This window comes from Monodelphis domestica, chromosome 7 (genome assembly GCF_027887165.1).
Source record: "Monodelphis domestica isolate mMonDom1 chromosome 7, mMonDom1.pri, whole genome shotgun sequence".
Classification (NCBI taxonomy): Eukaryota; Metazoa; Chordata; class Mammalia; order Didelphimorphia; family Didelphidae; genus Monodelphis; species Monodelphis domestica.
In genome coordinates, this window is record NC_077233.1 from 230,677,068 (window position 1) to 230,690,362 (window position 13,295).

At 38.8% G+C, this 13,295-nt stretch overlaps 1 protein-coding gene across 5 annotated transcripts in view; it reads left to right on the forward strand.

The window, feature by feature from the left end:
* DNAH3 (dynein axonemal heavy chain 3) overlaps positions 1-13,295 on the forward strand; it is a 246,850-nt gene that overhangs the window by 92,261 nt on the left and 141,294 nt on the right. The gene's annotated exons all lie outside the window — the stretch shown is intronic.

The window sequence follows — 13,295 nt, forward strand, 5'->3', positions numbered from 1 at the left end:
GCTGTATTACCTTCTCACTTGGTTCCTTATCTCTGGAATGTCAAAAGTCTTCTCTTAAAATTATTATTCCATGAGTTAGACTTTTAGTCAGGTGAGGTAAATATTAACAGAAAAAAAAAGGGTTTCTGTTAACCAAACTTGAGCCCTGAATAATAAAAATGAATGAAATAAAAAATAAAAAAGTCCCCATTACGTAATCAGTAAACATTTATTCAATGCCTATTATGTGTTAGGCACTATGTTCAATTAGTATAGAAGGTCCAAGGCCTCCAGAAAACGATTAGAAAGTAAGATCTTGTGTCTCTTTCCATCCTCTCCCTTCCTTCCTGCAACACCAAGGCATAAAGTACATACACATTCTCATGGAGGGGAAGATTAGAGGTGAGGGGCTCATCCAATTTTGATTCCAATATCAACTTGTTTTTAGGAGAAAACTTGAAATGAATAATAATAATGGAATGATAGAGTAGTCAAGAAGACCTGGCTTTAAGTCTTTTCTCTGAGACATGATAACTATGGGACCCTGATTAATTTACTTTGGATCTCAGTGTCCCCAGGGAGTTCTTTGAGGTTATCATCATTTGTTGAGTAGTTGTAGATCTGTATTTATAAGGGGAAAATCAAGGTGTTCCCCCATCTCCTCCCAGCCTCCTACACCAGAATTACAATAGTTCATGTTAAGGATTAGCTCCCAAGGGCAGCAAGGTGTTACTATGGATTTGGAATCAGAAAGGCTTATCCTCCTGAGTTCAAATTCAGTCTCAGACACTTACTTGGTGACCCTGGGCAAGTCACTTACCTAATCCTATTTGTGAGGTTCCTCCCTTGTAAAATGAGCTGGAAAAGTAAGTGACAAACTTTCTCAGTATTTCTGCCAAGAAAACCCCAAATGAGGTCACCAGGAGTTAGGTATGACTGAAAATTACACAGACATTTGATCCCACCCTTGGCCTGAAGAGTTCTGAGGATCAAAGTTCAAGTTTTCCTTTTGAGTCATACTAGTTTGGTGACTATAGGGAAGTCATTTAACCTGACAGGGCCTCCAAAAATTCTTTTGAATCTAAGTTACAGATGAATTGCTAAGCTGCATCTGTGTAGGGAATTTCCACAGAATTGCATCATCACATAATTTGAGAGCTATAAGAGACTTCTGGTCCCCCAAGTCCAATTTATATAGAAGGAAATCTCCACTAAAATAATGAGGAAGTTTTTTCTGACCTTAATTTTCCTCTTGGCAACTTCTATCCTTTTTTATTTGTGTCCTCTGGAGCCAGACAGAATCAAACAAGTCTAATCCTCCTCCAGATATCCATTCAAATACTTGAAGACATCTGTCCCACTCCATTTCCCCATCATCATCATCATCATCATCATCATCATCATCATCATCATCATCATCATCATCATCACTATCATCTAGAGTTTTCTTTTCTTTAGGCTAAATATCCATAGTTTCTCCAAACTCCAATTATATGGCATAGATTTGAGTCCCTTGGCCATCTGGATTTCCCTTCCTTCATTGTCCAGATTATCAGTGTCCTTCAAAACTCTGGTCCCCAGAACTGAATGTGAATGAGGAGGACTCATGAGGGCAAGGTTCAGTGGGACTATCACTTCCCTATTCCTGGAGGCTGTGCTCTTTTTAATGAAGCCTAAAATATTTTGGTTGCCACATCATACTGCTGACTCATATGGATCTTGAAGTATATGAAAACCCCTAGATATTTATACTTGCACTTGCTCTCTAACCATTATTTCCCTTATTTTGTAATTGTAGAGTTGATTTTGTGCACCAAAGTATGAGTTTACTACTAAACTTCATCTTGTTGGGCAGAATGTCAAAATCTTTTTGGATTCTGATTCCATAACCCAGGTTCCCAGCTTTGTGTCATCTATAAATATGATGAGCATGCCTTCATCTAAGCCATTGATTAAAATGTGGAGTAGAACAGGGCCAGGTACAGACCCTTGGGATACTCCACTGATGACCTCCTGCCACATTAAAATGAAATTATTAATAGCCATTCTTTGAATCCATTCATCCAACCAAACCTGAATCATCTAAATACATTATCTAGTCTACATCTTGCTATCTTTCTCCAAAAGAATAATATAAGATGCTTTAAAAGCTTTGCTAAAATCTGAAGTAAACTATATTCACAGTATTCTCATCTGCTAATTTAGTAATCCTGCCACAAAAAAAAAAAAGAAAGAAAGAAATAGAAGAGGTATAATATGACCTATTATTGATGAAGCCACACTGATTCTACAATCCCTGCTTCCTTTTCTAGGCTTTTGCCAATTATCTCTTGATAGATCTGTTTTGGAATTTTTCCTGGAATCAAATTCAAACCTATAGTTTGTAGAAAACAGTCTTAGTTTCTTCCTTTCTCCCTTCTTCCCTTCTTCCCTTCCTTCTTTCCTCCCTCCCTTCTTCTCTCCATCTCTCCATCCCTCCATCTCTCCATCTCCCTTCCTTCCTTCCTTCCTTCCTTCCTTCCTTCCTTCCTTCCTTCCTTCCTTCCTTCCTTCCTTCCTTCCTTCCTTCCTTCCTTCCTTCCTTCCTTCCTTCCTTCCTTCCTTCCTTCCTTCCTTCCTTCCTTCCTTCCTTCCTTCCTTCCTTCCTTCCTTCCTTCCTTCCTTCCTTCCTTCCTTCCTTCCTTCCTTCCTTCCTTCCTTCCTTCCCCAAACTGTCCTCTTCCAATCTTGTGGCTCCCCTCCCCCTCCTATTTTCCATCACCTTTAAAATATCACCAACAATGACTCCATGGGTCAAATCTGCAAGTTCCTTCACTACCCTGGAGCTTATCTGAGCTGGACTATTTATCAAAGGTTTTTTCTTTCTATCTCCATACTTAATCTTGGTTATCAACTCTCTGTCAATCATTGCTGTTGCATCATTTTCAGTGCTATTGTCTTTTTCCTCAGCAGAGAAAATCGAAGTGAAATTAGAAACAAACAGTTCTGTCTTCTTCTTTTTTTTTTTAAACCCTTACCTTCCATCTTGGAGTCAATACTGTGTATTGGCTCCAAGGCAGAAGAGTGGTAAGGGCTAGGCAATAGGGGTCAAGTGACTTGCCCAGGGTCACACAGCTAGGAAGTAGCTGAGGTCAAATTTGAACCTAGGACCTCCCGCAGCCTCTAGACCTGGCTCTCAATCCACTGAGTTACCCAGCTGCCCCTAGCAGTTCTGTCATCTTGCTTGTTGTCCTATCCCTTCTTTGCTCTTACTTTTTCTCCCAGTGAACTTAAAAAAAACTCTTTTAAAAAAACACAACTTTTCACTGTCCTTAGATTCCTTCAGCAGCCGCAGCTCATTCCCAGTGTTAGTACTCCTGACACTATTTTTACAGAACTGTACCATACTGTTATATTTATCCTCAGTGTTATGTGGCTAGATTCTATAAATTCTTTTTCAAAAAAATCTTAACTTTCTTGGTTATGTCTCAGTTCATTGATTGCATGCTGTGTCCTCTATTAAATTGTAAGCTTAAGGGCAGAGATTGATTGTCTTTTGTCTTTTATTTTTTGGTATATCCCTACCACTTTTCACAGTACTTGGCACATAGTAGGCACTTAACAAATGTTAATTGGCTGATTGATTGGCAAATACCATTTTTTCCTCCTTATTGGAATTCTTTCCATTCAAAATTCCATTCTTGAGCAAACTCCTGAGCTGACTTCTTTTGAAGCTTTTTAGTCCGGGACGGGGGATATATATATCTTTCCTCTGAACCCTTTGAATTCTGCTTTCAAAATCTTGAATGAATGTCAGACTATACCTGGAATTCCTCTCTTCTTATAAACTCTAAGAGGAAGTAGTCAATACCCCGTATCCCCAATTCAGTTCTCATTATTTCCACACTTGCAACTAATTCCTTTCTGTTAGTGAGGTAACCTTAAATAAAACTTTCAGTTTCTTGGTTCTTTTGGAGGATGAAATGATCACCGAGACAAGTCAAGAAGCTATTAGCAGCTCTACTTTTGGAAGAAAGAGACTTCCTGCACATATCTGTATAATTGAATTTTTTCTTCATAACTACACCACACCCTTATGCCAGGGTTGTGAATTATTTCCCAATTCCTTATATACTTCCTCTTCCTACAGAGGTGGTCTATTGTATCCTCTAATGATAAAAATCACATCATTTAATTTTTATATTGATATTTACCCAAATACTTTTTAAAACTCATCTTCTATTGTAGAATCAATACTAAGCATCATGTCTAAGGCAAGAAGAGAAGTTTTGTCTAAGGCAAGAAGAGCTAGGCATTTGCAGTTAAGTGACTGGCCCAGGACCACACAGCCAGGAAGTGTTGGAGGCACTCAACCAAGGACCTCCTATCTCCAGTCCTGGCTCTCTATCCATTGGGTCATCTAGCTGCCTCTCCCCAAATACTTTCCATCATGCTTCCCCTATAGAAAACTATATGAATTTCTTCATATAATAAGGATACCTTCTTTTTTTATATATATATATATATGTATATTTATTATTTTTTTTTAATTTTAATATTATTTTATTTGGTCGTTTTCATACATTATTAACTGGAAACAAAGATCGTTTTCTTTTCCTCCCCTCCCCCCCCCCCCCCCGGCCTTTCCCTCTCCCATAGCTGACGCATGATTCCACTGGTTATCACATGTGTTCTTGACTCGAACCCATTTCCCTGTTGTTGGAGTTTGCATTATAGTGTTCATTTAGAGTCTCTCCTCAGTCTTATCTCCTCCAACCCTGTAGTCAAGCAGTTGCTTTTCAGCGGTGTTTTTACTCCCACAGTTTATCCTCTGCTTGTGGGTAGTATTTTTTTTTAGATCCCTGCAGATTGTTCAGGGATTGCATTGATACTAATGGAGAAGTCCATCACCTTGGATTGTACCACAATGTATCAGTCTCTGTGTATAATGTTTTCCTGGTTCTGCTCCTCTCGCTCTGCATTACTTCCTGGAGGTTGTTCCAGTCTCCATGGAACTTCTCCACTTTATTATTCCTTTTAGCACAATACTATTCCATCACCAAGATATACCACAATTTGTTCAGCCATTCCCCAATTGAGGGGCATCCCCTCATTTTCCAATTTTTGGCCACCACAAAGAGCGCAGCTATGAATATTTTTGTACAAGTCTTTTTGTCCATTATCTCTTTGGGGTACAAGCCCAGCAGTGCTATGGCTGGATCAAAGGGCAGACAGTCTTTTATCGCCCTTTGGACATAGTTCCATATTGCCCTCCAGAATGGTTGGATCAATTCACAACTCCACCAGCAATGAATTAATGTCCCCACTTTGCCACATCCCCTCCAGCATTCATTACTTTGCATAGCTGTCATGTTAGCCAATCTGCTAGGTGTGAGATGATACCTCAGAGTTGTTTTGATTTGCATCTCTCTGATTATAAGAGATGTAGAGCACTTTTTCATGTGCTTATTAATAGTTTTGATTTCTTTGGCTGAGAATTGCCTGTTCATGTCCCTTGCCCATTTGTCAATTGGAGAATGGCTTGATTTTTTGTACAATTGATTTAGTTCTTTATAAATTTTAGTAATTAAACCCTTGTCAGAGGTTTTTATGAAGATTGTTTCCCAATTTGTTGCTACCCTTCTGATTTTGGTTACATTGGTTTTGTTTGTACAAAAACTTTTTAATTTGATGTAATCCAGATTATTTATTTTGCATTTTGTAATTCTTTCTAATTCTTGCTTGGTTTTGAAGTATTTCCCTTCCCAAAGGTCTGACATGTATACTATTCTGTGTTCGCCTAATTTTCTTATAGTTTCCTTCTTTATGTTCAAGTCATTCATCCATTTTGAATTTATCTTGGTGTAGGGTGTGAGGTGTTGATCTAAGCCTAATCTTTCCCACACTGTCCTCCAATTTTCCCAACAGTTTTTATGAAATAGTGGATTTTTGTCCCAAAAGCTGGGATCTTTGGGTTTGTCATATACTGTCTTGCTGAGGTTGCTTGCCCCCAGTCTATTCCACTGATCCTCCTTTCTGTCTCTTAGCCAGTACCAAATTGTTTTGATGACCGCTGCTTTATAATATAGTCTGAGATCTGGGACTGCAAGACCCCCTTCCTTTGTATTTTTTTTCATTAATTCCCTGGGTATCCTTGATCTTTTGTTCTTCCAAATGAACTTTGTTATGTTTTTTTCTAAATCAGTAAAAAAATTTTTTGGGAGTTCCATGGGTATGGCACTAAATAGATAGATGAGTTTGGGTAGGATGGTCATTTTTATTATATTGGCTCGTCCTACCCATGAGCAGTTAATGTTCTTCCAATTGTTCAAGTCTAGTTTTAGTTGTGTGGAAAGTGTTTTGTAGTTGTGTTCATATAGATCCTGTGTTTGTCTCGGGAGATAGATTCCTAAGTATTTTATTTTGTCTTGGGTAATTTTGAATGGGATTTCTCTTTCTAGTTCTTGCTGCTGAGCTGTGTTGGAATTATATAGAAATGCTGATGACTTATGTGGGTTTATTTTGTATCCTGCAACTTTGCTAAAGTTGTTGATTATTTCAATTAGCTTTTTGGTTGAATCTCTAGGATTCTTTAAGTAGACCATCATGTCATCTGCAAAGAGTGATACTTTGGTCTCCTCCTTGCCCATTTTGATGCCTTCAATTTCTTTTTCTTCTCTAATTGCTACTGCTAGTGTTTCTAATACAATGTCAAATAATAGAGGTGATAATGGGCATCCTTGTTTCACTCCTGATCTTAATGGGAATGGATTTAGTTTATCCCCATTGCAGATGATATTAGCTGATGGTTTTAGATATATACTGTTTATTATTTTTAGGAATGACCCTTCTATTCCTATGCTTTCTAGTGTTTTTAGTAGGAATGGGTGTTGTATTTTATCAAAGGCTTTTTCTGCATCTATTGAGATAATCATGTGATTCTTGTTGGTTTGCTTGTTGATGTGGTCAATTATGTGGATAGTTTTCCTAATGTTGAACCAGCCCTGCATCCCTGGTATGAATCCTACTTGATCATGGTGGATGACCCTTCTAATCACTTGCTGGAGTCTTTTTGCTAGTATCCTATTTAAGATTTTTGCATCTATATTCATTAGGGAGATTGGCCTATAGTTTTCTTTCTCTGTTTTTGGCCTGCCTGGCTTTGGAATTAGTACCATGCTTGTGTCATAAAAGGAGTTTGGTAGGACTCCCTCTTTGCTTATTATGTCGAATAGTTTGTATAATATTGGGGTTAACTGTTCTCTGAATGTTTGATAGAATTCACTGGTGAATCCATCAGGCCCTGGGGATTTTTTCTTAGGCAGTTCTTTGATGGCTTGATGGATTTCAATTTCTGATATGGGATTATTTAAGAAAACTATTTCTTCTTCTGTTAGTCTAGGCAATTTATATTTTTGTAAATATTCATCCATATCACCTAGGTTGGTATATTTATTGCCATATAGTTGGGCAAAGTAGTTTTTAATGATTGCCTTAATTTCCTCTTCATTTGAGGTGAGGTCCCCCTTTTCATCCTTGATGCTATTAATTTGCCTTTCTTCTTTCCTTTTTTTAATTAAATTAACCAGTACTTTGTCTATTTTGTCTGTTTTTTCAAAGTACCAGCTTCTAGTCTTGTTTATTAGCTCAATAGTTCTGTCACTTTCTATTTTATTAATTTCTCCCTTAATTTTTAGGATCTCTAGTATGGTTTTCTTCTGGGGGTTTTTAATTTGTTCATTCTCAAGTTTTTTTATTTGCATTTCCAATTCCTTGGTCTCTGTCCTCCCTAATTTGTTAATATATGCACTCAGGGATATGAATTTTCCTCTAAGTACTGCCTTGGCTGCATCCCATAAGGTTTGAAAGGATGTTTCGCCGTTGTCATTTTCTTCAACGAAATTGTTAAGTGTTTCTATGATTTCTTCTCTAACTATCCGATTTTGGAGGATCATGTTATTTAATTTCCAATTAATTTTTGATTTGGGTCTCCATGTACCCTTGCCGATCAATATTTTAATTGCCTTGTGATCTGAAAAGGCTGCAGTTAATATTTCTGCTTTTCTGCATTTAAGTGCCATGTTTCTATGACCTAGTGTATGATCTATTTTTGTGAATGTGCCATGTGGTGCTGAAAAGAAGGTGTATTCTTTTTTGTCCCTATTTATTTTTCTCCATATGTCTATTAATTCTAATTTTTCTAAGATTTCATTCACCTCTTTTACCTCTTTCTTATTTATTTTTTGATTTGATTTATCTAAATTTGATAGTGGTTGGTTCAAGTCTCCCACTAATATGGTTTTACTGTCTAATTCCTCCTTCAATTCTCCTAGTTTCTCTATTAAAAATTTGGATGCTATACCATTTGGTGCATACATGTTGATTAGTGATATTTCCTCATTGTCTATACTTCCTTTTAGCAGAATATATTTACCTTCCCTGTCCCTTTTGATCAGGTCTATTTGTACTTTGGCTTTGTCAGATATCATGATTGCAACTCCTGCCTTCTTTCTATCGGTTGAGGCCCAAAAGGTCTTACTCCAACCTTTAATTCTAACCTTGTGAGTGTCAACCCGTCTCATATGTGTTTCTTGAAGACAACATATGGTAGGGTTTTGGGTTCTAATCCAATCTGCTATTTGTCTGCGTTTTATGGGTGAGTTCATCCCATTCACGTTCAAAGTTATGATTGTTATTTGTGGATTCGCTGGCATTTTGATGTCTTCCCCTAGTTCTGACCTTTCTTCTTTAGCTTTCTCCTTTTGAACCAGTGATTTACTTTAGGTCAGTCCCCCTAGTCCCCTCACTTGAGATGCTTCCCTTTCTAGCCCCTCCCTTTTTATGCTCCCTTCCCCTCCCCCCTCTCCTTCCCTCCCTTTTTGTACTCCCTCCCCCCTCCCCCTCCTTAATTTTCCTTTCTTTCTTGCCCTAATGGATAAGATAGAATTCAGGATCCCACTGGATCTAGATGTTCTTCCCTCTCAGATTTGATTTCACTGAGAGTAAGGTTTAAGTAATTCCACTTCACGCTCTCTTCCTCTCCTTCTCATATGAGAGTTCTTCCCCTCCCCTTCCCATGTGTATCTTTATATGGGAAAGTTTATTCTATTGATTCCCCCCCTATTTCTTGAAGTTAATCTTAGTATTATCACGGTTCCCCCCTCCCTTTTCCTTTTTTTGCCCCAACTTTCCCCAAATCTTCTTAATTCCCCAATCTTTCCCTATGCATGTTTCTTCTAACTACTCTTATGATGATACAATTTATGAGAGTTACACAAAACATTTTCCCCACATATTAATATATATAATTAGATGTAAATGTAGTTCTTATAGAAGAGAGTTTGACTTAAAGAGAAAGATAAGATTTATCTCCTTTTCCCTTTCTTTCATATTTACCTTTTCATGTTTCTGTGCTTGGATATCGAACTTTCCACAGAGCTCTGGTCTTTTCTTAGCAAATGCTTGGAAATCTTCTATTTTGTTGAATGCCCATACTTTCCCCTGGAAGTATATAGTCAGTTTTGCTGGGTAGTTGATTCTTGGTTGGAGACCCAGCTCTCTTGCCTTTCTAAATATCGTGTTCCATGCTTTGCGGTCTCTTAGTGTGTTAGCCGCTAAGTCATGTGTGATCCTTATGGGAGCCCCCTTATATCTGAAGCTCTTCTTCTTGGCTTCTTGTAGGATTTTCTCCTTTACTTGGAAGCTCTTGAATTTGGCAATTACATTCCTAGGCGTTGTCTTTTGGGGATTTAGTATAGAAGGTGTTCTATGAATCCTTTCTATTTCTATTTTGCCCCCCATGCTCCAGAACGTGGGGGCAATTTTCTTTTATAATCTCCTCTAGAATAATATCCAATTTGTTGTTTACCTCTGGTTTTTCTGGGAGACCAATGATACGGAGATTTTCTCGTCTTCCTCTGTTCTCCAGGTCCGTGACCTTCTCAGTGAGATATTTTATGTTTTCTTCCAATTCATTAATTATTTGGGTTTGCTTTATTGATTCTTGCTGTTTTATCATCTCACTTTCTTCGAGGTGCTTAATTCTGGTCATTAGGGACTGGATTTGCTTTTCAGCCTTGTCTGCCCTTCTATTGGATGCTTCGAGTTCTTTTTCCAATTGAGCAGTCTTATCTGTCAGACAGCTGATCTCTTTCTCCCATTTTTCTTTCCAGAAGGTTTCCATCTTTTGGATAAGTTCCAGTTTGAGATCTTCCAGAGCTTGTTGATAGTTTCCATTTTGGGAGGCGTGTTCTGAATTTTTTTGGATTTCCTCCTCATTCTCCTCTTTTCCTTGGGTACTTCCACCATAAAAGTTTTCAATAGTCACTTTTTTCCCTTTCTTCCTGGAGGCTTGATTTTGGGCCATATGAGCCATCCCTTTGGTGGTTTTATTTCCCTTTCCTTTTTGGTCTGGGGTCTGGGTTATAAGAGCGGTTTTTCTGTGAATTTAGGTTGCTTCAGACTAGTTCTTCCCAGCCTCCGAGCCCAGGTATTCAGCTCCGCCCAGATAATCAGCGCGCGTTGTTCAGCGCAGCCCGCCCCAAGTCCAGGTCCGCTGGATTCTCCAGTGAAAGCGCCCTGAGACGTTTTTTCCTGGCAGTCCCCAGATCCCAAGGACCCTGGAGTGCCCCCCCAGACAGAGACGCTCCCCACTCACTCGCTGTCCCGGTGAGCGCTCAGGTAGCTCACTCTGGTTTAGTGGGGGAGGTGGGGTGGGGGAAGGGCGGCTCAGTTCACTTTTCTGTGCAAGCTTTTCCTTCTTATTTTAGTGTGGAAATGTTCAAGCCCCACGTACCTTTGCCTCTGTGGGGTACTGGGGAGTCCTTCTGTTCCTCCAAAGGTGATTTTATGCTCCTTTGATGTAGTCTATTTCGTTCGGTGCTGGGGAGAGGAAGCGTGCGGCGTCTAGATTGCAGCCATGATTACCCGGAAGTCAGGATACCTTCTTAATAGGAGTTGTATGGCACAGTGGATAAGGAGCTGGACCCAGAGTCAGGAGAACTTGGTTCAAATCTGGCCTCACTAGTTGTGTGAAACTGGGCAAATCACTTAAGCCTATTTGCTTTAGTTTCTTCAACTACAAAATGGGAGTGATAATTACTTCCTAAAGCTTGTTGTGAGGGTCCAATGACATTCCATTTGTAAAGCACTGAGCACAGTGCTTGGCATAGGCTAGGCATTTAATATATGCCTATATATATATAATATATGCCTCCCTCCCTCCCTCCCTTCCTCCCTTCCTCCCTTCCTCCCTCCCTTCCTCCCTCTCTTCCTCCCTCCCTCCCTCCCTCCTTAGCGGCATGCTTCAATCTGCTTTCAGACTCCATCAGTTCCTTCTATGGCAGTGGCTAGCCTTTCCCCCATGAGTCCCTTGTTATTGTCCTGGATCCTTGCATCACTAATAATACTAATAATACTAATAATCACTAATAATAATTAAGCCATTTGGAGCTGCTCATTGTACTTTCCTGCTGTTACCATGTACCACTGGATCTGCTCATTTCATTTTTCATCACTTCACAGAAGTCTTTCTAGGAGCTCTCTATAATGTTGAAGACTCAGACCAAGGTGGAGGGAGGGGGGAATACCCCAAACTTCTTACCTGTGCCTGGCAAGCTCCAATAAGCAATGAGTTTGAAAAGAAGCAGTGTTGATCCTTGATGGATCCTTTTTGAAAAGCAAATTGAACTGTTCAGAATAGGCTTGGTTTTTTCTGTTTAAGATTTTTGGGGGGTATGTTTATGTTTCCACCAAAAAGTAATGCCAAAAATAATATTAAGGCCATGCCTACAGAGACATTTTAATTAATCCAATTTGTTTCCAGGGGGAATGCTAGGTAAATATGAATTCAATATGCTATGGCAACATCAGGGGCTAGACTATAAATCTTTACACCATAGTAGCATAGCTCTGTTGATGTAATGGAAAGAAGGATATTGTAGAGAGATTGCTGGATTCAGAATTAGGGGACCTGGATTTCAATCCAAGCATTGCCATTCCTTACTGGTGGCACCTTAAATAAGTTATTTCATTTTATTGGGTCTCAGTTTCCTTATTAAAAAATAAGAGAGATAGATTCTATGGCTTAACATCCCTTCCAGTTCTAAATTTGTGATCCCATGATCCCAGGAACCTTAAAAAACTATATCCAATTCCCAGCTCTATGATTTGCCAGCTATGGGACCAGGGCAAATCACTCAATTCTCTAAAAGATATTGTTTTTTCTTCTCTATAAAATGGTGATAACATTTACACTACTTACCTCATGGAATTTTATAGACTGTAAAGTGATCATTGAGGCAGTTAGGTGGCCAGGTCTGATGTCAGGAAATTCTTGTTCTGTCGTTTTTCAGTCATGCCTAATTCTTCATGGCTCCACATAGGATTTTCTTGACAGAGATACTGGAGTAGTTTGCCATTTTCTTTTCCAGCCCATTTTATAGATGAAGAAACTGAGACAAACAGAGTTAAGTAACTTTCCCAGGCTTACATAGCTAGTAAGTGCCTGAGGCTCAGCTCCAGGTCTACTACTCTATCCACTGCATCACCTAGCTTCCCTTTTGTCAAGGAGACCTAAGTTCAAATCCAACCTCAGACACTAGCCATATGACCCTGAGCAAGTCACTTAATCTTGGTTTGCCTCCGTTTCTTCAGCTGTAAAATGGAGATGATATTAATAGCACCTAATTTCCAGGTTTATTTTGAGAACCAAATGAGGTATATTTGGAAAGTGCTTCGTATGTAGTAAGTAAAGGAGTTCATATTTGTAAACCCATTGGCACATAGTAAGAGCAAGATAAATGTTAGTTAAATGAGTAAATATTATCATCATTATGGATTCAGATGAATTCCTTCTGTCTAGGGAACTCCTTCTACAGGTGCATCTCTATGCTTCTGTAACTTATAGCCATAGAGGAGTTTTCATAAGGTCACTAGGAAGTTGTGACCAGCACAGAATCACATAGGCAGAGTATATCAGAAGGACATGACCCAGATTTTCTCAATTCTGCCTTCTATCTATTGGTGCCATGCTTTCTCTCACAGGTTCAGTGGCATTCATTATTATATATGTTACTATTATTACATATTAGATCAATTATTAGTCCTAGCATGCTCATGGAAAGTTCATCAAGGTTGTAAGACCACCAAAATCTGTTTCAAAATTATTCCATTCCACTAAAATGTATTTGCCATTTGTCATCAAAGACCCCTTAAAATTTTAGCAAAAAAAATTCAAGCCTTAGGACTATCACAAAAAAACCTGGAAAACTTATATGAAGTGATGCAAAGGGACATGAGCAGAACCAGAAGAACACTGTACACAGTAACAGCAATAA